General features: G+C 37.1%; 1 non-coding gene across 1 annotated transcript; it reads left to right on the top strand.

The window, feature by feature from the left end:
• The first annotated feature begins 1,342 nt into the window (after nucleotides 1–1,342).
• On the top strand, nucleotides 1,343–1,460 carry LOC129402957 (small nucleolar RNA SNORD22). Its single transcript, XR_008628968.1, has one exon. It is a non-coding gene; the product is annotated as a small nucleolar RNA SNORD22 (small nucleolar RNA).
• The last annotated feature ends 23,366 nt before the right edge of the window (nucleotides 1,461–24,826 follow it).

The raw sequence follows: 24,826 nt of genomic DNA, 5'->3' as shown, positions 1-24,826 counted from the left end.
ACCACTCATGGTGGGCTCTGAGGTGCCAGGGATCCAACCCAAATTGGCTAGAATCGCACCTACCCACTGTACTATCTCTTGTCCCCTGCGATGCTTTGAATCTCTGACTTTGAATACTTGCTTTCAGGACGACAACAATCATTTTTTTTCCCCCTGGGCTCTCATTATTAGGCCAGTACCACTAAAGAAAATCTTTCTTTATTAAAATTAACTGTGCTAAATGACATTACCTAATTCCAGTAGTAAATATGAACTTCATCACAGTTATAGATCCAGGTATCACACAGGGCATTTACACAGAAGAATGAGGATACTTGACATCATATTAAAATTCTGCAAAGTACTCTGTAACTTTAAACAATATTTCTTTGAGTTCTCACTAAGCTAACTGCCCTGTAAATGTATTAGAAATGCTTACTTCATAAGCTATGAAATATTTCCCAAGAGAAATACATTAAATTAATAAACAGTTTCTAGAAAATTATAAGCATTGATACATTTTATTAATGCTGTACTTTTATTAATTATAAAATTAAACAATAAAGTGTGTTTTAACAATAAGAATCGACTTATATCTTTAGTAGACATTATTTGTGAGAAAGAAGAAAAAAGTTGAAACAACTAGCAAGTCATTTAAATAAAATCTGTGATTTAATCTTTCTTAAATTTCCTAAGAATGAAGAGTCTTGATTAGAACTATAAATAAATAAAATTTCCACACCCACGTTAATCAATCTGTTAAGGCCCATGAGATTCTAGTCAAAATCTAATTCTACTCATTTTAATTCCTCATTAAGCCAAACAGTGTTCTATCTGTGGCATAATTGAACATATTCTTAATGAGAAAGAAGTAATCATTGAATATGCCATTTACACTCTGAATACGGATTAGGCATTACTCTTCTTGACTACTAACTATATCACTAGATTTAAGCAACCTGCTATTGAAAATTTTTGTGGTTGATTTCAAGCAGGTTCTGTGAAAAAGGTATGATCTATTAAAACATTCATATTCCAGGGGCAAGAGAGATAAAATAAGAGATAAGGTTGGATGTGGCCAAACCTGATTCAATCCCTAGCACTGCATATGGTCCCCCAGAACCACCAGAAGTGATAATACAGAGCTAGGAGTAAGTTCTGAACACTACAGGGTGTGGTCCAAAAGTATAAACACTGCTGATTAATTTCTTAAAAAATAAGTACATATAAAGGTATACCTTAGAAGACTCAGGTACAATACTTTAATGTTAAAATTCATTGCTAATATTAGAATACTTACATCTAGTGATATGGAAAAGGGAAAGAGGAAAATAAAATTGAAATGTTATAGATAAAGGTGTGATCCCATGAAGAATGTCACATATCTCCTGTCCCAGTACAAGAAGCTGTACTGGTGTACCCTCTGGGACCCACTTGGGGGAAGGAGGGAAATTTGTTCTAGAAGATGCTACCTGAAGGACCATAAGTATTTTTATAAATGGAAAAAAGCATAATGGATACCTTGTTGGAAAACCAGTTGTATTTTTTTCCAGGCCTGAAGAACAAGGCACAGAAGATAAAATCCTATACTTTGGAGGGCATCAAAAAGAATGCTGGCATTGGAACAAAGTTGCTCACATTAGCCCTCAATTATCTTAATCAAGTAAAACTTTTCTTTAACCTTTAAACCTTTCTAATGAGTGTTTGCTAATAACAGTTAAGGAGTATAGTTTAAAATGAAACAACTTTGAATGTAAAATATTAAAACATCTGAAAGAAAATTGCTCATGTGTGATTCTGCAATTTTTTTTGGACATTTTAGCTAGTCAGTTTATTACTTTGAAATGGAAATATATTATACAGTTCTGAACTTTATGGAGAGTAATTTTAGGGTTATTAAATTAGCATATACACTGATTTTATTATGATTCATTTGTTTTGAATACAATTCTTTATAATTAAAAATTTCACATATAGTTCTACAGTGAATCAACTTTATCATTTGAGAGATGATTGCTATATTTTTTTTATATTGGGGTCCAAATGTCAAAGATAGCATGGAGTTGCTTCAAGGTTTGACAAGACTTCTTCTGGTCTGGTTGTCCCATAACTTCACCAGTTCTGAAGTTTCTTTTACTTTGTATATTTAAAAATTATTATAACATTCATTTTTATATTCTCCTCTCCAGAGATGAAGATTTAATTTATATAGTTATGAAATATTTTAAAGACTAAAATGCAATAAAATTAAATTATGAGCATGAAAATATTATGTTGCAGTTTCATGCAGAGAACATATGATTCACAGATAATGAATATAAGACTATTCTTTAGATAGTCTAAACATAAATGCAGTGTGAATTTTATAAATAGTTTCCCTTTTTTCCTGTTCACTTCCTGTAGCTATGAAATAAAATAATAATGTATATAGTTGTTTATAATTTTTTAAAGTATTTCCAAAATTTATAGTTTTAGAGGAAATAGCCAGATTTAATTACATATGATATGAATGAACACTTTTATACAGCTAGAAACCTGGGGTGAAGCATCTCTTAGACTCAAGGAAAGAAATCAGATGCCAAATAAATTAACACTTTCTAGCCTTATTTTCAGTCTATTATGAATTTCTGTGAGCCTTATCTCATTAAAAATTCAAAAAATGTAATTAACTTTGAAATGAAATTATATATTTTAATTAAATGTGAACTGAAATATTAAATATTATCTAATAGTATTATTTTACATTTTGTTTTTTGGACTGATTTTTCTCAGGACTTTCTCCTGACTTGTGCTCATGGATCACTTCTGGTGGGACTTAGGGTAAATGAAGGATTGAACTTGGGTTGGCTGTTCTCAAAGCAAGCACCCTAACCACTGTCTTAACTCTTGGGCCCTGATTTGCACATGACTCTTAAAAGGAATTTTTTGGCAGTGGCAATAAGCATCATGAAAAGTAAAGTGCAATGACACTTAATATTGAAGTAAAATAATAATGTGAGTTTAGAATGAGAAATTGATAGTACCTTAATCATAATCCAATGCCCAAATGACTAAGGATCGCTCTTAAACACAGAAAGAATTATTTTGACATCAAGAAACTGCTGCGTAAACCATTTGAATTAAACAGAATCTTTCGATTTAATAACCAAAATAGATTTCCTTAATGTCAGTGTTTAATTAAATGGCCTGTGGAATAGATAGTGGTCAGAGAGTTGTCAGACGTCTGTTTAACAGAGAAGGTGGCATTTTATTAAATACATCAGATTAATCTCACCATCACGTGATATCTAATGTTGAAGCTCTTACACTAATTATTCCATTTAAGGTGATATGTCTAAAGTACTGCTTTGAAAGCATGTGCAGAGGAAGAGATTACTTTTTATCTCAGTTAGGTTTTGTTGTTTTCTGGAAAGTGCCTCTATTCTCATTTTCTTCTTTAAAGGACTTATTTACTTGAACTATTACATTCTAGGGGCTAGAGCGATAGCACAGCGGGTAGTTGTTTGCCTCGCATGCAGCTGACCCGAGTTCAATTCCTCTGAGAGTATCCCTGCCCACGCAGCAGAGTCTGTCAAGCTACCCGTGGTGTATTTGATATGCCAAAAACAGTAACAACAAATCTCACAAAGGAGACGTTACTGGTGCCCGCTTGAGCAAATCAATGAACAACGGGAGGACAGTGCTACAGTGCTACAGTTACTTTCTATAGTGTTTCAGAACAGACCTGCTCAGGAAACAGAACTTGCTGTTAGTTTTCTTTCTTCCCTTATGGTAAATTCAGATCTCCTTCAAAGTCATAACATAAGGCAATCAAAAACCATTGAAGATATGTGAAAGAGCGTTTGCTCATATAGACCAATTCCCAGTATCTTCAGTTGTGTGCCTTTGACTTTTGTAAGTACTTAAATGCGTGGAACCTCAGTTTCCTCATTTTTTATGCTTAATACACAAAGCTATTCAGAATATTAAGTAACAATAAATTTCTCTTGATAGAATATTAAGTAAAGTAAATATTCCTTTTCTCGACTTTATCTAAAGAGTCAGATGTAACTACTATGAGCAGTCATAGTAGGAAGGGGATAGAGAACATGTAACAAGTCATCTAAAAGCAAGTTAGTGGGGCCGGAGCGATAGCACAGCGGGTAGGGTGTTTGCCTTGCACGCGGCCGACCCGGGTTCGATCCCCGGCATCCCATATGGTCCCCCGAGCACTGCCAGGAGTAATTCCTGAGTGCAAAGCCAGGAGTTACCCCTGAGCATCGCTGGGTGTGACCCAAAAAGCAAAAAAAATTAAAAAAAATAAAAAAAAAGCAAGTTAGTGGGTCCTGGAGATAGGTACCTCACTTTGTCAAGTAATATAGAGATAATGCAAATGTGTATGCTTCATAGTATACTGAGTACATGCTAAGGACAGGGCTTATGGTCTCATTCAACCCTCAAAAATCACCAAAAGATAAGTACTGTTTTTCTTATTTCCAGAGGAGAAAATGAAGACTCAGAGAAGCTAGATTGCCCGAAGTCATCCAATTCGTGAACAGTGTGTCTAACACTCAGATTTAATTTTCTAAAACTCTGTACACCTATATTTAAAATATTGAAACAAATGGTATGTCCTTGGAAGTAATATGTATTTTGACATTTGGGAGAGAGTGTGTAGATCACCACCTCCCAACTTGTGGTTAGTGTTCAAAGATTTTCAAGATTTTGAGGATAGTGTGACAGTACCACAGGTAGGGCATTTGTCTTGCCCACGGCCAACCCAGATTCAATCCACAGCATCCCTTATCATCCCCTGATCACCAACAGAAGTAAGTTATGAGTGCAGAGCCAAATGTAACCACTTAGCATCACTGATTATGACACAAAAGGCCAAAATAACAACAACCTCCCCCCCAAAATTGGAAGATTATTTAGTTGAGTTATTCATTACTACCCAGCAAGCTACCGAGAGTATCCCGTCTACATGGAAGAGCATGGCAAGCTACCTGTGGAATATTCTATAACAAGTAACAACAAGTCTCACAATGGAGGCCTTACTGGTGCCCGCTTGAGCAAATCAATGAACAATGGCAGGACAGTGCTACAGTGTGATTCATTACTTTCTAATTTATTTTAGCACTTGTGCATTCATTTTAATATCACATTTTTTATTTCTTAGCTAGTAGCGATTAAGACTAAGCTAAATATAAATATACCTAAGTATAATAATGATAGGTAATAATATGATTATATATTACAATTATATAATATAGTAATACAATTATGGAATGGATCAATAGCACAGTGGGTTGTGCATTTGCCTTGCACACAGCTGACCTGGGTTGATTCCTCTGTCCCTCTTGGAGAGCCTGGCAAGCTAACAAGAGTAGCTCGTGCACATGGCAGAGCTTGGCAACTACCTGTGGAATATTTGATATGCCAAAAACAGTAACAACAAGTCTCACAATGGAGATGTTACTGGTGCCCACTCGAGCAAGTCGATGAGCAACGGGATGACAGTGATACAGTGATACAGTGAATTACGGATTCACCACCAGGATCTCACCATTCTATAAAGAAGTGATCATCAACGTAAAAAGGGGGTTGGCAGGGCGACACCATTTCACTGAAACTCTTAAGTGCCACCTTCGAGAACATCATGCGATGACTGAAATGGGAAGGAATGGGAGTGAAGACAGACAGTCAGCAACTACACCACTTCCGCTTCGCTGATGCCATCGTTCTCATAACGCCAAATATCAGCCAAGTGGCATGAATGCTGGTAGACTTCAACCGTGAGTGTGGAAAGGTTGGACTACAGCTGAATCTCATGAAAACAATGTTCATGAGAAAAGGACTAGTTGCTGATGTTCCATTTGCCCTCAATGGAATGAGAATCTCCAAATGCAGCAGTAATGTGTTCTTGATAGAGAACTCAACATGAGGAACAACCTGGCACCTGACCTTCACAGGAGGAAGAGAGCAGTGTGGAACACCTTCAAGAGCATCGAAGAAGTGGTTAAGAGGATGAAGAACCTCTGGCTCTGGGCACATGTTTTCGACTCCACTGTTCTTCCTGCACTAACATATGCCACAGATACCTGGGCCCTATGAAAATAGGATGAGAACGCTATTCTGATATCCCAAAGACAAATCGAAAGAGCTATGCTTGGAATATCATGTTTCACTCAAGTGAGAGAAGGAATCCAGAGTTCTGTCCATTGACGATCAAGAATCAGGGACGCTGTCTTGTTTGCCAAGGCATCAAAAATCGGATGGGCCAGACACGTAATGCAATTTAGAGATAATCACTGGACTACAGTTGTTACCGAGTGGATTCCATGGGACGTCAAAAGAAGGCATGAGCACCCACCTACGAGATGGTCAGACTTCTTTGTCAAGACCCTGAATGAACCGTTTGAGCTCTTTATGTTCCTGGAACAAGCAGACGCCATTGAGCTACACTAGCATGCGGCAGGGATGAATGGAGATGTTACTGGCGCCCGCTCAAGCAAATTGATGAACAATGGGATGACAAGTGACACAAGTGATACAAGTATAATAATAGTACAAGTGTAGACCAGAGCAATAGTCCAGTGTGTAGAACACCTGCCTTGCATGCTGTTGACCCAGGTTCAATTCCTGGTACCCCATATGGTCTCCCAGCACCAGCAGAAATGATCCCTGAATTCTTGGTGGTGGAATATGAGCACTGGTGAAGGGATGGGTATTCGAGCATTGTATAACTGAGATTTAAACCTGAAAACTTTGTAACTTTGTAACTTTCCACAATAAAAAATTAAAAAAAAAACAATTAGATTACAAATTTAAATATCATCAGTAAAAAAAAAAAAAAAAAAAAAAGAAATGATCCCTGAGCACAGTGTCAGGTGTAAACTCAGAGGAATGCTGTGTATGGCCCCAAATCAAACAAACAAAAAGCACAAGTAATCAAAATACATTTTGGATTTTGAAAGTAGTGCACAAATCTTTAGCATGTAAGAATTCTCCTGTTCAATGCCGTACACAGTACTAAAAGAGGCATAAGCAGAAATGCTGAGCTGCATGCTTGCGAGTATGGTTTATTTGTTTACTTTTATTTATTTATTTATTTTTATTAGCCTTTATTTTTAAAAGTATTTTATTTTTATTTATTTATTTATGTAGGATTTAGGGCCCTGCCGGGCGGGCGAGACACTCTCGGTAGCTTGCCGAGCTCTCCGAGAGGGGCAGAGGAATTGAACCCGGGTCGGCCACGTGAAAGGTGAATGCCCTACCCACTGTGCTATCACTCCAGCCCACAGCAGAGCCCGGCAAGCTACCCGAGGCGTATTCCATATGCCAACAACAGTAACAACAAGTCTCACAATGGTGACACTACTGGTTCCCGCTCGAGCGAATCAATGCACAACGGGGATGACAGTGACAGTGACAGTGAGGCTTTGGGGCCACACCCAGCGATGCTCAAGTGTTACTCCTGGCTCTGTGCTCAGTAGTCATTCACAGCAGTGCTTGGGGGACCATAAGGGATGCCGGGAATTGAACTCAGGTCAGCTGCATACAAAGCAAACGCCTAACCCATTGTACCATCACTCCCGCCCAGTATCATTTATTTTTATAGCTGAAATAAAAATTATTCAAGGTAGTGGGAGTGCCAATTTTTCTTCCATCTTGTCATGAATATTTTTGTTCTGCTTTTCACTGTTTCATTTGATAATATTCCCTCAAAATACTCAATCTGTGGACAGAGAGATACTACAAACATTAAGGGCTTCTATTGAATGTGGCCAACCCCAGTCTTGTCCCCTTTATCACCTATGGTTCTTTGTGCAGCACTAGGAGAGATCCTTGAGTCTAGAGTCAGGAGCAAGCTCTGAGCACTGCCAGGTCCAAAATCAAAACAAGCAGGCACACAAATGAAAGTACTCAAATACCTGAATCTACATTGGTTTCTGAGGTCTGGGGTCCTCTATATATTATTCAAAGAACAGTTCATCGTTTTTCATAGTCTCTATTTTAACCTATCTAAAAATTAATATTTCACCCTTTTCAGGGATGGATCGATAGCATAGTGGGTGGGTCGTTTGCCTTACTTGAGGCCAACCTGGGTTTGATTCCTCCATCCCTCTCAGAGATTCCGGCAAGCTACCGAGAGCATCTTGCCTGCATGTCAGAGCCTGGCAAACTACCCCTGTTTTATTCAATATGCCAAAAACAGTAACAAGTCTCACAAAGGAGATGTTAGTGGTTCCCGCTTGAGCAAATTGATGAACAACGGGACCACAGTGCTACAGTGCTACCCTCTTTACAGGTTTTAGTAAAACACTATAATTTTATCACTTCTGCATGTTTTAGAGATATATGCTCTGGCTTTTCCTTACATCATTGAAAGAAAATCAGAAATTATCTTCCAACCTTTTAATATTTACACGTAGTACAATGAATGGAATGTAGTAAGATTCTATGAATATAAAAAGAATGAGATCTTTATGTTCAATTTTTGTGTCCTGATATATAGATCTGGCTACTAAATGAAACTGAACTAGTCTTTAGCGAATAATTTACAAAGGTAAAGAGATAAAGTACAGAAAATTTCTATATCAAATCGTCTTTCTATATCAAATCATCTTTTTTCTTTGGAAGTGTTTGTCAAAGTGTAAAGGAGAAGTCTACCTAAATGGGGAAAGAAGACCAGATAGGAAGGTCTAGAGAAGATGTTTGTAAGAGGTAACTGAGTGGGAAATTTATATCTAAAAGTTTTGTTAGGAACTTAACCCTTCATGTTGCATCTGTGATTAGAGCTATTAATTTAACCAACATTCTGATATCACAGATGCATCACGGGGAATGTCTGCATATTTAATTTTAATAGTTCAGTTTCATAATGCACAATACTGGAGTCAGTCATGCTTGTTGTTTCATGGGCTGAAAAATAGTGTTGTGATATGTGTAAAAGTGTGTCATATACCCTACTGAAGAGATGTAAGATAAATGCTTCCAGATTTATGTAAGTCCAATTATTTCCAGACATATTTCATGGTCTGCTCTTGATTATTGAGAATGAATTAAAAGCTATCCAAATAAATTCACACTGTAGGTTATTGAAATCAAGATATGAGTACGATGGTCCTACTAGTAAAGTTCAATCTGCAATTAACTTGACCACTGCATTGTGTGAATAAAGCTCACATGGCATTTCCCAGTGTTAGAAATATATTCTTTTAATTTACTGGAGTTCCACACTTGCAGTAAAGATAAAATTTTCAGTAAATATAACACTAAGAGGACCTAAAAAATAGTCTGTGGATTAAGGCACTTACCTTTCATGTTGCTGGCTCTGGATAAAATAATAATAATAATAATAAATTAAAAGACAGCATTAATAGCAAACAAGTTTATAAAGCACACATTTTTTTTTAAATTTATTTATTTTTAATTAGAGAATCACCGTGAGGGTACAGTTACAGATTTATACACTTTTGTGCTTATACTTCCCTCATACAAAGTTTGGGAACCCATCCCTTCACCAGTGCCCATTCTCCACCACCCGTAAACCCAGTGTCCCTCCCACCCTCCCCAATCCCATCTCCCCCCCACCCCACCCTGCCACTGTGGCAGGGCATTCCCTTCTGTTTTCTCTCTCTAATTAGCTGTTGTGGTTTGCAATAAAGGTGTTGAGTGGCCGCTGTGCTCAGTCTCTAGCCCTCATTCAGCCCGCAACTCCCTTCCCCCACATGGCCTTCGACTACAATGTAGTTGGTGATCGCTTCTCTGAGTTGACCTTTCCCCGGAACGTGAGGCCAACCTCGAAGCCATGGAGTCAACCTCCTGGTACTTATTTCTACAGTTCTTGGGTGTTAGTCTCCCACTCTGTTATTCTATATACCATAGATGAGTATAAAGCACACATTTTTTTAAACACCAAGAGAAACAGTGGCAATGATTTCTTGTGCAGAGAAAAGAGAATTGAATGCATGAGCTCACACTTTGTTTCTTTCCATCTAAAAGTCTAATATTAGTATAAATGTGTATTTTCTTTTTCTATATACAATTTACAGTTAACATCAGTGCAACTACCTATGAAGATAGCAAAGAAATCCACTGCAGACTTAACCTCAAGGATAAGGATAAACCTGAACATGAATCTTTAAGCATTAGCTTATAGCATCCTGGTACTTGAACCTTCTTAGCTTAGTCGTTAAAGTGTATGCTTTACCCAAGTTAGTTTTTAACAATGTACACATGTAACCTTATATAATGTTACGATGCAATAGTACTTCAACAGAAAATATGTTCTTGACGTCTTTTTTATCATATAATTTTAGTACAGCAGGTAGGGCCTTGCATGTGGCCAACCCGGGTTCAATTCCTCCGTTCCTCTCAGAGAGCCCAGCAAGCTACCGAGAGTATCCCACCCCCACAGCAGAGCCTGGCAAGCTCCGGTGGCGTATTCAATATGCCAAAAACAGTAACAACAAGTCTGACAATGGAGATATTACTGGTGCCCACTTGAGCAAATGGATGAGGAACGGGAGTTCAGTGACAGTGACATTTAAAATCATGGGTTCTTGAGCCAGAACAATGGTACAGTGGTCAGGGCACTTGCCTTATTTGTGACTTACCCAGATTTAATTTCTGGAAACCCATATAGCCCCCAAGCCCCACAAGGAGTTATCCCTGAGCACTGTCACATGTGACTCAAAAAAGAACTTTAAAATATTTAAAAAGTAAAATAAAATCATGGATTCTTTCATAGGAAATTTTAATTAGAATTCTCTGTTCCTTTGTTTATATGAGAGCTAGAAGCTCAATTGATGGGTTACAAAGTCAAAAGCTGTACTTTCTCTCCAACTCCTTCAGCATATTTTAAAAACTCTATTAACCATTAAATCCTGATTACATAGACTCTTTTTTTTTTTTGCTTTTTGGGTGACACCCAGCGATGCTCAGGGGTTACTCCTGGCTTTGCACTCAGGAATTACTCCTGGAAGTGCTTGGGGGACCATATGGGATGCCGGGGATTGAACCCGGGTCAGCCACGTGCAAGGCAAACACCCTACCTACTGTGCTACTGCTCTGGCCCCACATAGACTCTTTATATACTTATGATATACTTTATATACTTATATACTTATGATTTATATACTTATACATAAGACAAACCTCTTAATCTTTTGAATTTATCTGCATCAGAGCATTTTCAAGTTTTCAACAGAATTTCAAATTCACTATTTTATGTTGTCCTCATATTAATCTGAGTACCAATAAAATGCTTTAAGATGATCGGCTTAGGTTTTATTGGTGAGAAAACCGAGGTTTTTTGAGGCCATTCAATTGGTTATTGCAATAGGAAAGTTTCAAAGACAATTTAATTTATTACTCATAACTCATATTGCACAAAGAACTGAAGCAGCTAATAATGAAACCTTTAAAATAAAATTAACTTTATTCAGTACTTTGAAAAGATTTAGTGACAGTCAGTAGACAAATTTAAATTACTTGTGTTTCCTCAAGAATTGCAGAAACTTTTCTTATTGTATGAGAAGGTGTTAAAAGTTTCTTCACATGATTAACATCTTATACAACTACCTAGTCTTAGTGTTTTATATTCCAAGATGATGAAAATTCAGTAAAATGTAGACTGTGATCTAAAATTTTTGTAAATTTGATTTTGATTTTCAATATCAATGGGGGAATGTCCTACTTCATTGCATTCTTAATGTAGTAACTCTTGTGGATTAAAGACTGACCCTCCCAGAGTAATGACAGTTCATAACTTTATAGTGTAAACTTAATTGAAACTCAAGTTTGTACAGATTCAATTAATTTAAAATATTGACATAAAATCGGGTGTATAAGAAAAGGATACAGTACAGAAAGAATTATTGTACAAATGAAGTTCTGTAAAAATGGATACATAGGTTTGAATAATGGAGACACAAGTCAAGGAATGGTGATTATTTTAGGAAAAAATTCAAGAAAAGAGAATATTATTTTATAAAGTATTTGGAGGAAGCAGTTTCCTACTGATACCTTGATTTTGGATTCCTAAACTTCATATGCAATCATTTACCAGAGTTATGAGAAAGTAGCTTCCTATTATTTTAAGTTATTGGCTTGGCAGTTGTCTTATGGCAGTTCTAGCAAATAAGCCAAAAGGCTCCAGACCCGTTTGCTCTTCTAGTTCTTTGTTTTTCGTAGGAAACTTGAGTCTCTTCTGTTTTGATATGGAGAATTTTATGCTTCGCTTTGTCTAGGAATTAATTTTTTTCCTTTTTCCTTTTGGTCTTTGGATCATCCCTGGTGGTGCTCAGGGATTTCTCCTGGCTCTGCATTCAGGAATTACTTCTGGTGGTGCTCGGGTGAGAATATGGGTTACTGGGTATTGAACCCGGGTTGGCTGCATGCAAGGCAAAACACTCTACCCACTGTGCTACAGCTCCAGTCCCCAGGAATTAAAATTTTAAGTTTAAAAATCTGGTTATGTGTAGGATAACACTGGGTTTGTCCTTTTATTAGGGAACTTAGTTTACCTTAAAGCAATGTCCTTTCTGTATGGACACAGGAAGACAGTTAATGTTAAGCTTTGTAACTTGGGAGCCGATTGACTCCAATAATATTTACTCCCGGACATCTGCTTTCTCCACTCGGTTGCCCTTAGTTCCTAGACCCCAAAAGCAAGGTCCTGACGAGGGATAGAATGGACCCAGGGCAAGCTGTGAGCTACCCTGGCATTGGAATGGGCCAGGCTGAAGCACCACAATACTCAACTATAAATTGAGAGCATGGTCATAGACAAATGCTGTCATGATCCAAAAGTAACGAGACTAGAACTCTGCTGGGGTTAGGAAGACTAACCTGGCCTAAGGACTGTGGTCTGGAATATATAGTGAATATCTTCAGAAAGAACCAAACTTTAAGTTTATATCTCTTACTGTGTTCATACAGAATGACATTGCTAGAAATATTAGAAGTAAATTTACTATAACTACTTAAGTGGATTACTAGCTGAGGAAGGAAGAAAGGGACACACCCTGACACACCCCTGTTTGGACCCCACCCTTGAAAGGATCTCCTAGTAATCTCTTTAGATGAGATTTTGTTAATCTCCTCCAGAAATGGTCTTGTTCTGATTTGTTAATGTTCAACCCACCTTTGTGTTACTACCCTATGTTATTTGCTATATTAACTAAGACATTGGGGAAAAAAGGGGGAGACAGAAGAAGAAAGAAGACAGAAGAGACAGAGGGGAAGACACACGAGAGGACACAGGAGAAGAACAGAGAAGACAGAAGCAGAGATAGAGAGAGGTCGGAAGAGACCAGAGGAGAGACTACAGATACAGAGACAGAGAGACAGACAGAAGAGAGCACAGGGGCACACACAGAAGCAGAGCACAATGAGGATCCGTCTCCATCCGGTCTGTACACAGCAATCTGGTCTGTACACAGCGGCTCAAGAACACTGAACTCGAGTGGCACATGTGAGAGAGAACTGCCCCAAGTGCCCGTGGACAACAGAACAACAACACATACCGTCTCCCCCTCCAGCGTGCCACCTTTGTAATTTTTTACAGTTTTGCACTTGCCATGGATTATTATTCTAATGAATTGCTCACTCTCACTTTAGGTTTGGTACCTCTTTTTTTCTGTAGCACCTATCAATGTATCACTGTCATCCCATTGCTCATTGATTTGCTCAAGCGGGCACCAGTAAAGTCTCCATTGTGAGACTCGTTACTGTTTTTGGCATAGTGAATATGCCATGGGGAGCTTGCCAGGCTCTACCTTGTGGGCGAGATACCCTCAGTAGCTTGCCAGGCTCTCCGAGAGGGCTGGAGGAATCAAACCAGGGCAAGGCGAACACCCTACCCGCTGCACTATTGCTCCAGCTCATATAAGCAGCAAGGATAAGTTTACTTATTTATATGGGCTTTGAGACAAGATATATATTTGTATTTCCACTGTTATGTTCTATATAATATTTCTATGTGCACATAGTTAGACTTTGAGGGATTGGGAATATGTCTCTCCTTTGTTTCTTAAAACTCATTTATGTTGTCTGGAAAATTCTAAGTAAAAATAAAGACTTTCTATGGGCAAGGGACTAGACACATTACAATTAATATATATAGGTGGCCTAATCTTTTCTGGATGGTAATAAAATAATACTTTCTCAAAACTGTGGGGTATTTTTCTTAATCCAAAATAATTTTTCTTTGCAATTAAAATTTCTTAACTTCACGATGTCTTAAAACAAACTTGAGGTCTATTGTCCAAAAGTATAACACCAAGTCTGTTAAAATAAAGTCATTCTCTGAAAAGCATGAAACTCTATAAAGAACTGTGGCATTTGTTACACTGGTATTTGTGACGATATTTTCTAAAAAGACTTCTAAAACTTTATTACTGTTTTACTGCTAGCATTTATGCTATTTGTCTTTAGTATCTACTCTTTAGATGTGCTTAGAACACAAGAAGTGCTTCTCCTACTTTTTATTTCTTCAGTGAAATAAAAGATGTTTTTGTATGTTATTAGTTTTTCCATTTTATTTCCCAGGTTTCTTGTTTATTGGAAGCCAATGTTCAATTATTTGAATTAAATATCATAAGCAGCTGTGTTAATGAAAGCGTTTGTTTTCATTTATTTTATGTGCACATACCTAAAGAATTATGCAACAGCTGCACATTTGAATGTACATCATAAATAAACTCTGTCACATATTTTTGCTAAAAACAAAGATTTTCAGTTTAAAAGATTATATAAACGTCACAATATATTGAAAATTCTTGCTCCGTGATATTTTTTTAGGACATCACTCTAACATCAATTACTTAGACAGTGTTTTTTTAATTAATGTTATACTTTAATCCTTTGTCATTTGTAATAGTGAAATATTGAGTTTAATGATGTTCATGGAGTTAGAATATGTTCAATTTATCTACCAGAATTACAGTTGAAAAGTGCCAATTAAAAATGATGGCACATTCATTTAAGTTTGTGCGATGGAGTAAATAAAATATAAGCAACCTTACATAATATACATTTACAAAAAGTGAAAGTACAGATAGGAAAACCCATATGAATGATTTTATATGGGTTTTATATGGGTTTTATGATTTTATATGGGTCTTACTTGTCTCAAAGTTTCATTGTCTAAATTAACTTTTATTTTGGTATTTCATAAAGTTTGTGATAAATAAGAAGTTAGAATTTCCTCTCTGATATGCAAAGTGTTTGAAAGTCACACACCCTTGTTACAGTAAGGCAAAGCAGATTAACTGAAGACTAATGAATTTTCTTGGGCTAATGAAAATACAGCTGAAATTCCACATCAAAATCTACTCTGAGTGCCAGAGAGCTAGAACAAGTCTTAAACCATGTGCTGTGTACTTGGATGGTCCTGGCTCAGTTCCCAGCACTGCATATGAATCACTCAGAAGAGTTCTCTGAGCACAGAGTAGGGAGTAAACCCTGAATACCTGAATACCAATAACAATAACAAAGACAAAAAACTAACATGAGGCAGGTGACTCTGCAAAGTCACAGCCTAGTTCTATGAATCTGCAGCTAGGGAAAAAAAATCACAAATTGATTGAGAATGCTGAAATTTGGGGCTGGAGAGATAGAACAGTGGGCAGGGAGTTTGCTCTGCATGCAGCTGACAGGCGTTTGATCCCTCGAACCCCATATGGGCAATCATCAGAATTGATCACTGACTTCAGAGGGATGAGTAAGCTCTGCGCACTGCTGGGTGTGCCTATCCTCTCCCCCCCCCAAAAAAAAAAATAAGACAACCTTAAAATTGAGAGACCCAGTGATAGTACAGGCTAGTTAACACTGTATTCAATTTCAAGCACCTCCAGTATCACCTATTGTGGCCCTGCTGGCTATGAAGCATGACTCCGGTGACCTGGTGACCTTAGTGCTCACACACACACCCACCAATCCCACTGATTCATCAGTGAACAGCACCACAGCCTCAGGTTCTAGCAGTGAACTGACCAGGTTACGTATTGCTGGGAGTGGCCCCAGGGGCTCCTGCACACCATTTGGGATCTGTCTTAAAAAATAAAAAAAAAAGAAAAAGAACACTTATGTTTGTATAAATTTGCATATCAAATCATCAGTGGAGGCTGAAGGTGAACTTGAATAAAAGAAAGAGATACAATGTAGCTACAATCCAATGGGAACTTTTACAGTTTTCTAGGATTTTTCAACCCTTATCAGGTTCTTACAGTAAAAATATTTTAAGCTTTAGCAGGAATTGAAAATTTATTATTATGAAGTATAGTCAGAGCATTTTCCATAAGAATATTTTTAAGAGATATCAAAGTATATCAAAGACTTAACAAGCACTCGACAGTCTAGCACTGCACATAGCGTGAGATGTTCTATCAGTGGAGAAATATCTGTGGATGCCAATGTCTAGATTTAGAGACACTAAAAGACTAAGATTATATTTAATATTATAGATCACTCGATTTTACCACCATATCAACAAAATTTTATTATACAAAGGAAATCTGTAGATTTTTAGGCATTGAAAGTCTAGATATAAACATATATGATCCATGCAGGTACTGTGAATTATTTTGACATCACATTGGTCTCACTCATCAGGCTAAAAGTTTTTTCTCATTCTGGCACCAGCAAGTTTCACTCCCTATTTTGATATCAGCAGTATATTTATTTTCATCATGTTCTACCCAAATTGAATTCTTGATAGTAGATAAAAATTAAACAAGGATACCCTAGGAAGTATAATCCTAATATTTATAGCTGCAGTAAACATTAGGCACAATCCAACTCACAGTTGCAATAATATGAAAATGTAATAGATAAAAATATAATCAGCGGAGAACAGGATATCCAGCAGCTGTGATATAATAATGCAAGTTTTAATATGCACAGAAAGACTTACCAAAAATTAACCACAATACATTTTCATCAGCAATAAGGGAACAGCAATAAAGTTGCTAAGAATGGAACAGATAAAAACAATAATGGATAACAGTTGAGATGAGAGTATGTAAATATATATGTACTTGTATATGCATATACATTGTATATAAATCATAGTTCACACACTCCTATTCTTGGGCAGTTTGTTGTAGTTCTTGTAGTTGTTGTTTGGGGGAGTTTTGGATCACTCTCAATATCAGGAGAAACATGTGTGGCTACAAGATCAAACAGGCATTGACTGTCCATAAACAGGGCAAGAAACTTTGCTCCTGTACTACAGATCTGGCCTCTCGGGTACTTGTGTTGTCTACAAATTTTGGTTGTTGTGAATAGAATTGTTATGAGCATAAGAGTGAACATATCTTTCTAAAATGTCATTTTTGGAATCTTGTGGTAGGTGTCAAGTGGAATCAGTGGGTCAGATGGAAGTTCAGTTCTTAATGTTTTAAGAAATCTCCACCCATTTTTCCATTGAGGTTGTGTCACAAGGCTTTCCCCCTGAATGGTTGTCAATTTCATTTTCTTCCTATCCCAATTGCTTTGATGGTTTCTACTATTTTTTGCTAATCTCACTGATCTGAGCTGATAATTCATTGTTTTGAGGGGCACTTCGCTGATAGTAAGTGATGAAGAGCACTTTCTCATGTCTTCTTTGGAAAAATTGGTCAACTATTCTCCCTATTTTTGATGAGTGTGTATGTGTGTGTGTCTATAGAGGTTTATATATCTTGAATGTTAGCCCTTTGTCAGTTTGTGTAAACAAATACTTTCAAGAACAGTTTATTAGATAAAGAGATTATAGCATATGTACACAATGGAATTTTACTGTTCTAAGAAAATGTAACTTCATGCAATGTTCTGCTACATTGATGGAATTAGAGTGAATCATAATGACTGAAGGGAAAGGAAGATGGACAAATGCAGAATTATCTCACTCTTAACATAGAATAAAGTGAAAACATATAGCCAACTATAACAGAATCTGAGAGTGAGCCTACAGAATTGAGTTCATGAAGCTTTTTTTTCTTTTTAGCATTATTCCAATTTTTATGTCAGTAATGTGTATTAATGATTTACTTTGAGCAATCAATGTTTCAACTCTTCTCTCCTCACCAGAGTGCAAACAACCTTCCACCACTGTCTCCAGGTTCTTTCGGATTCCTACTGTCCTACTCCTTTGATTTAATTGACATTTTTTGGGTGATGGGGGGCTTATAGGAGCGAAGACAGGGAGGGCATGTTCCAGTGTGCTTTAAAGGTCTAGGGGCCTTCCAAGTTATTCTCTCTCTGAAGTGTTGGAGATAACCTCAGAACCCCAGGTGTTGTTAGGAGCTTCCAGAGAAGCACCTGGATATGGGCAGGAATCATGAGCAGGGGATCAAACAAAGATCAACTACATTTGAAACAAGCACCTCAATGCCTGCACTATCTCTCTGACTCTCATCTATTTGAATTTTATACAATTAACATATGGAAAGAATTGAATATATATTTTTTCTCAAACTGATCTGGTAAAATCTCAAAGATAGACCACATCAGAGGGATAAAATATATTTGAAAATTTTTTGAAAATACAAACCATAAAAAGTATGTGCTCAAGCCACAATGTAATTAAAATTAAGTCAATAAAACAAAATAACTTTAAAATTCATAAATACTTGGAAATACAACTATATAATTCTGAATATAATGTAGATTATAATATTCTCAAGAAAACTAAAAGATAATTTTAAACTGCATTAAAATTAAACTCCCTTTTCCACAAAATAGCAAGTCTATTTATAGCAGGATTTTCCCCACTATACCATTTCCAACTTTACAAAACAAGTATAATATTTAAAATAATTAACAGTTATAATTTAAAGAGACATTTTGAAGAGACCATTTGAAGATACAGAATAAATCTCACAAATTCAAGAGACAGAACATGAGGATGGCTCTCTTCTTATTCCAATATTTTTGAGAAGTTGGATGAGAGGTCTTTGTTCCTCTATAGATAAGGTGTTATCTTACATTTTCTGTAGTACAAAGACAGGGTTCAATTTATAATTCTCTGAAAATTCACCCTGTTCTCTGAAATTTCTGGATCTGGGTTTGATGTCTGATATTAATTTGAGAAAAATTTGAATCATTTAAAATACATGTTCTGTTCCAATTTCATTCTTTCTCTTCTGTAAAGATAATCACCTCTTACACTGGTGCCTTTATTATGTACATTTTATACATCTTATATCTCATACAATTATTCAATTCTTAACCATTCTTCTCTTCTAAAAATCTGTTATCTATGTTTCTCAGTGTTCAAGGAATCTATTGATACTCTTATTGATCCTCTACGATTTTGTCCTCAGCTATGTTTAATATACCAATATACCCATCAAAGTGATGCTTCATTTGTTTTTATTTCAAACGGGGATATTACCATTTTATTTTTTATTTTCTATTTTAATATTTTAATTGAATCACTGTGAGGTTCACAGTTACAAAGTTGTTCATGATGGGGTTTTAGTCATTCTATGTTCCAACAACCATTTGTTCACCAGTGTACATTTCCCACCACCCATGATCCTAGATTCCCTCCTGCTGTCACCCCCCCCCAGCCTGTCTCTTTGGAGGTCTCTTCCCCCCTCTACATATGTCCCTCCACTGACTCCCCTTTCTGAGTACTATGGGTTTCAATACAGGCTCTGAAAGACTATCATGTATATCCCTTTACCCACTTTCAGCACTCAGTTCTTGTCCAGAACGATCATTTCCAACTATTATTTTCATAGTGGTTCCTTCTTTATCTTAACTCCCCTTTGTCGCATACCCACTTGTGCACAGTTAAAATCTTGCTTCATTTCTTTTAAGATTTTGTTTTATCCCTGGCATTTGTATTTTTTATCTTTGCCAATATTTTTATTTCTTTTTTACATTGTCTATCTGTTCTTTCATGATGTCTACTTTACCCACTAAAAACCATTTCATTAAGTACATAGAACATGGTACTTAACTTCCTGAAATCATTCCTGAAATTCTGCAACATTAGTGCCATTTTTCAGTTTTGGCTAATCACTCTACCTCCCTATTTTTCACCTATATTGATCACCTTACTGTTTATCCATCTCAGAGAGAGTATTTATGCTTTAATTTTCTAGTTTTCTTAATTTCTTAGAAATATTATTAAGAAAATTGTCTTAATTTTCTTTTAGAAATATCTGTAATTATTATTACCAATATGTTTAAATTCTAAAAAAATCCCGAATTTCATTTATCCTTCCTAATTAGCAAGAAGTGAAATAAATTTCCTTTTTTGGGGGGGGGTTTTCTTGGAGGGGGGTCACAATTGGCAGTGATCAGCACTTACTCCTGGCTGTACACTCAGGAATTACTCCAGGAGGTGCTCAGGGGACCATATGGGATGCCAGGGATCAAACTCAGGTCAGCCATGTGCAAGGATAATGCCCTACCTACTGTACTATCGCTCCAGTCCCCTGAAATAAATTACTAAAAAATAAAATTTTAACATGTTTTTATATTGAATTGGCATTGGTTTGGAAGAATGTCAATGTTTATTTTAGGGGCATAATATTACCACACCAAAGTGCCAACATACCAACACCACAGTCACTGGATCCTTTAACCATTCATTCATTCCTTCGTTACCTAATTTCCGTGATCAGAATCTAAGAGTTTGTTTCCATTAGTCACTGTCATGTTTGCTTTTTTTACCTTCCGCATATACTGCATTGGAATAAGATCATCTGGTGTCTGTTTCCTTCTGACTTAGTTCCTGTAGCTTGGTAAGCTAAAACTGTTTATTTAGTTAGCCTGAAGTGCCTCCATTCCCTGTTGTTCTTACCCCACCTTTTGTCCCCACAGGCAGGCCTATAGACAGGTTAGAAAACCAATGCAAGTAAGGGTGTACCTACCATGCTGCCAAGAAGCGTCCCCCTAAAAGTAGCCCAAACTCATCTGATGTCCTTAAGAGGATTAATGAAGATGGGGACATGGTGTCCAAGAGAGTGTAGACAGGGCTCCTTATAAGATTCAAGAGCTGAAGCCACAAAATATCACTTTGGATCATCTCTTTTAAAGAAACCCTCAAAATTGAAGAGAATTTGAAAACTCTAAATCTTTACCAAAATTCATAGACGTATGTGTACATGGTAGTATTCAGTGAATACTTGTAAAGGCTACAGATTTTTGCTTAGGCATGCACTGTATTTCTCATAGCAAAAGAAGACCTCAGTTAAATATAAATATAAGAAATTTAAGATGGTTAAGCTAAAATAACTTTTCGATTTCTTGAGAAATTGAGAAATTCTACGGAGAAGTTCTATAAAGAGGACCACACCTTCTACAAGATCATTGCTGGTGATTTTAATGCCAAGATAGGACCAAGAAGGTTGCTTGAAGAACTCCACATTGGGACCTATGGCCTAGAATGGAATGAACAGGGTGAAAGACTGTCTGAGTTCATCATGTCGACCAAGACCATCCATGGTAACTCATAGTTCCAGAAGACTGGATCTAAATATTGGTCATGGGAGTCTCCCAGTGGACAGTTCCACAATGAAATTGACCACATCATATTAAATCAAAGGTTTTGCCTGACCGATCTCAAAATTCCAAACGGGATTGGACCATTGTCTCTTCCATGCACATGGAAGACCATTGTCTCTTCCATTTACTTAACACAGAGTGGGGAGAAAGGACTGCAAAGCTTAAGAAGAGAACTCCCAGAATGACCACCAACTGGGAGCTCTTTGGCACTATTGCGGCATCGTGGGAAGATGTTGTCATTGACAACATCGATGAGGAATACGATCAACTAGTTCAGCGCCTCCATGACTGCTCGGAGAATGCCAACAGTGGGAAAGCCAAAAACAGACACCTGTCTTCGGAAACTCTTGACCTCATTTGCCACCGTGGTTTAGCATAAGTCTCAGGCAACCACAAGCTAATGTCTGAGATCGCAAAGCTGTACAGAGAAGCGATAAAGGAAGACCTCAAAGAGAGAACAGCAGCAGTGTTGGCCAATGCGACATAATCTGGGAAAAGTATTTGTAACACTCACCTGTCCTTAGCCAACTAAAAGACCAAGATGATTGCCCTCCGATGTCCTGATGGATCTATCACATCTTCCAGAAGGGCAATGGAGAGAATTATTCACGACTTCTACTCAGATATCTTTGACAGCCACGTCCACCTGCCCACATACCAAATTCTGCAGGATGGATATGTTGTTCCCAACATCCTCCCTTCCAAAATCCAACACACCATTTCATCGGTAAAGACGCGTACAGCACTTGGTACAGACAAGGTCAGACCCGAATACCTGAAGAATCTGCCGCCAGTACTCATCAATACACTGGCTGGGCTCTTCACATGCTACCTGTCTGAATGCAAGGTTCTATCCCAATGGAAAACCGGCAAGACCATCCCGTTGTATAAGATGTAAGACATTCACAACATCAGTAACTATCACCCAATCTGCCTGTTGTGCACCATCTATAAGTTGTTCACTCGAGTCATCCTGAATAGAATAGGTAAAACACTATATGAAGGACAACCATATAAGCAAGCCAGGTTCTGTAAAGGATTCAGCACAATCGACCATATCCACACAGTGACCAAGCTCATTGAAGTTTTGCGAGATTTCAAGATGCTGCTCTTCCTAACATTCCTTGATTTAAAGAAGGCCTTTGATTCTGTTGAGACTGAAGCGGTCATCGAAGCCCTAAGCCAAACAGCACATTCGAACTCAGTACATCAAAATCCTCCCGGAGCTATATTACGGATTCACCACCAGGATGTCACCATTCCACAAGGAAGTGATCATTGACATAAAGAGAGGGGTTCAGCAGCGTGATACTATTTCACCAAAACTCTTCACTGCCACCCTCAAGAACACCATGCAACGACTAGAATGGGAGGAATGGGAATGAAGATAGATGGTCGGCAACTACACCTCCTCTGCTTCTCAGATGACATCGTTCTCATAACACAAGACATTAGCCAAACGGCACAAATACTGGCAGACTTTGACGTGAGTGTGGAAAGGTCGGACTGCAGCTAAATGTCACCAAAACAATGCTCATGAAAAACGTACAAGTCCCTGATGTTCCATTTTCTCTCAACGGAATGAACATCTCTGAATAGAGCAGCTATGTGTACCTGGGTTGAGAACTCAACATGAGGAACAACTTGGCACCATAATTGAGCAAGAAGAAGAGAGCAGTATGGAGCACCTTCAAGAGCATCGATGAAGTGGTTAAGAGGATGAAGAACCTCCGGCTCTGGGCACATTTTTTCAACTCCACCATTATTCCTGCACTAACATACACCTCAGAGATCTTGGCCCTAGGGAAATGGATTAGAACGCTATTTGGATATCCCAAAGAGGAGTCAAAAGAGCTATGCTTGGAGTATAACATTTTGCTCAAGTGAGAGAATGAATTCAAAGTTCTAACCTCCACTGAAGATCAAGACTCAGGGATGCTGTCTCATTTGCCAAGGAGTCAAAAATCAGATGGGTCAGACACATAATGTGATTCAGAGATAACTGCTGGACTAGAGCTATTATTCACTGGATTCCACAGGACGTCAAAAGACCACATGGCCGCCCACCTATGAAATGGTCGGACTTTTTCGTCAAAACACTGAATGAACAGTTTGAGGTCCTTCCTGTTCCTGGAGTGAGCAGATATTATTGGGCTAGACTAGCACATGACAGGGACAAGTGGAGACATTACTGGCGCACGCTTGTGCAAATCGATCAATGGGATGACAAGTTATACAACTGAAGATGAAAGAACATCTAGTTATTTTTCTCAATAAATGCCAGCTTGACCTCACCTGTTTATTTATTTGAGTTTACATATTGCACTTAAAAAATGAGTGGACATGTAAAAATTATTTAAAAAATTAATTACAAAGTCTAATTTAGGAAGCCATTTATTTCTATATATCTAAGACTTTAAAACTGAATGAACACAAGTGAAATTTGTTGAACCATAATATAGCATGTTTCCTATACCTCTGTGGAATACTTTTCCCATGAGCTCATTATATTGTAACTTTTTTAAATTTTCAGATAAATGGCATGTCACTTATGAGTAATCTGAAAATTGTGTGTACTAATGACAGAATTCACTTAATAGTACACAGAAATTATGTATATTAATGTTCAAACTTCAATATTTTTTACTGTATAAAAGCTTTATCTAGCAGTTATTTTATATTCTTAAAAATATACCATGTGATTTCACTCTTAAATGAATTTTAATAGCTGATAAAGTGGTCACAACTAAAATAGACTTAATACATCCACAAACTGTTATTTTGTTGTTGCTTTATGGCTATTTAGATTTGCATACACAAAACCAATGTTTTGGTAACAGCACTAACTGTTTCATATGTAAGACATTATTCACAGTATGTTTTCTGTTATTTTGCATAACATTATTCTTTGTGAAAATAATGTTTTGGCCTCAGGAGAAATATTGCAATTGAATGCTCAGCAATATATTTTTGGTATGAAGCCATGATAATATGGTTCTTTTTTTTAATTACCTTAGCCATCCAGCCAAAAACTTTAAGGTAAGAAGGGGGAAGGGAAGATAGAAGCAAAGAAATAATAGAGAAACTTGTGGAGAAGAAAAAATGTTTAAAAATTATTTTAAAAATATGAGCGTTTTGAGAGTCAATTTGTTAATAGGTATAAGAAAGCCCGCTTTACAAAACTTACATGACCTCCTAAGTAGTATATATCTTTTTGAAATAAGTTACCTGTGTTTTGTAGATTAAAAGTATGATCTATTAATGGATGGTGAAAATATGATGATAGGATTTTAATGATATGAATTCAACTCTGTGATAAAAGTTTTTGAGTTTTATCACAAGAACTCCAACTAGT

The sequence above is a fragment of the Sorex araneus genome, chromosome 2 (assembly GCF_027595985.1).
Source record: "Sorex araneus isolate mSorAra2 chromosome 2, mSorAra2.pri, whole genome shotgun sequence".
Taxonomy (NCBI): Eukaryota; Metazoa; Chordata; class Mammalia; order Eulipotyphla; family Soricidae; genus Sorex; species Sorex araneus.
The sequence above is the reverse complement of the archived record's forward strand: the minus strand, read 5'-3'. Positions and strand labels throughout refer to the sequence as shown.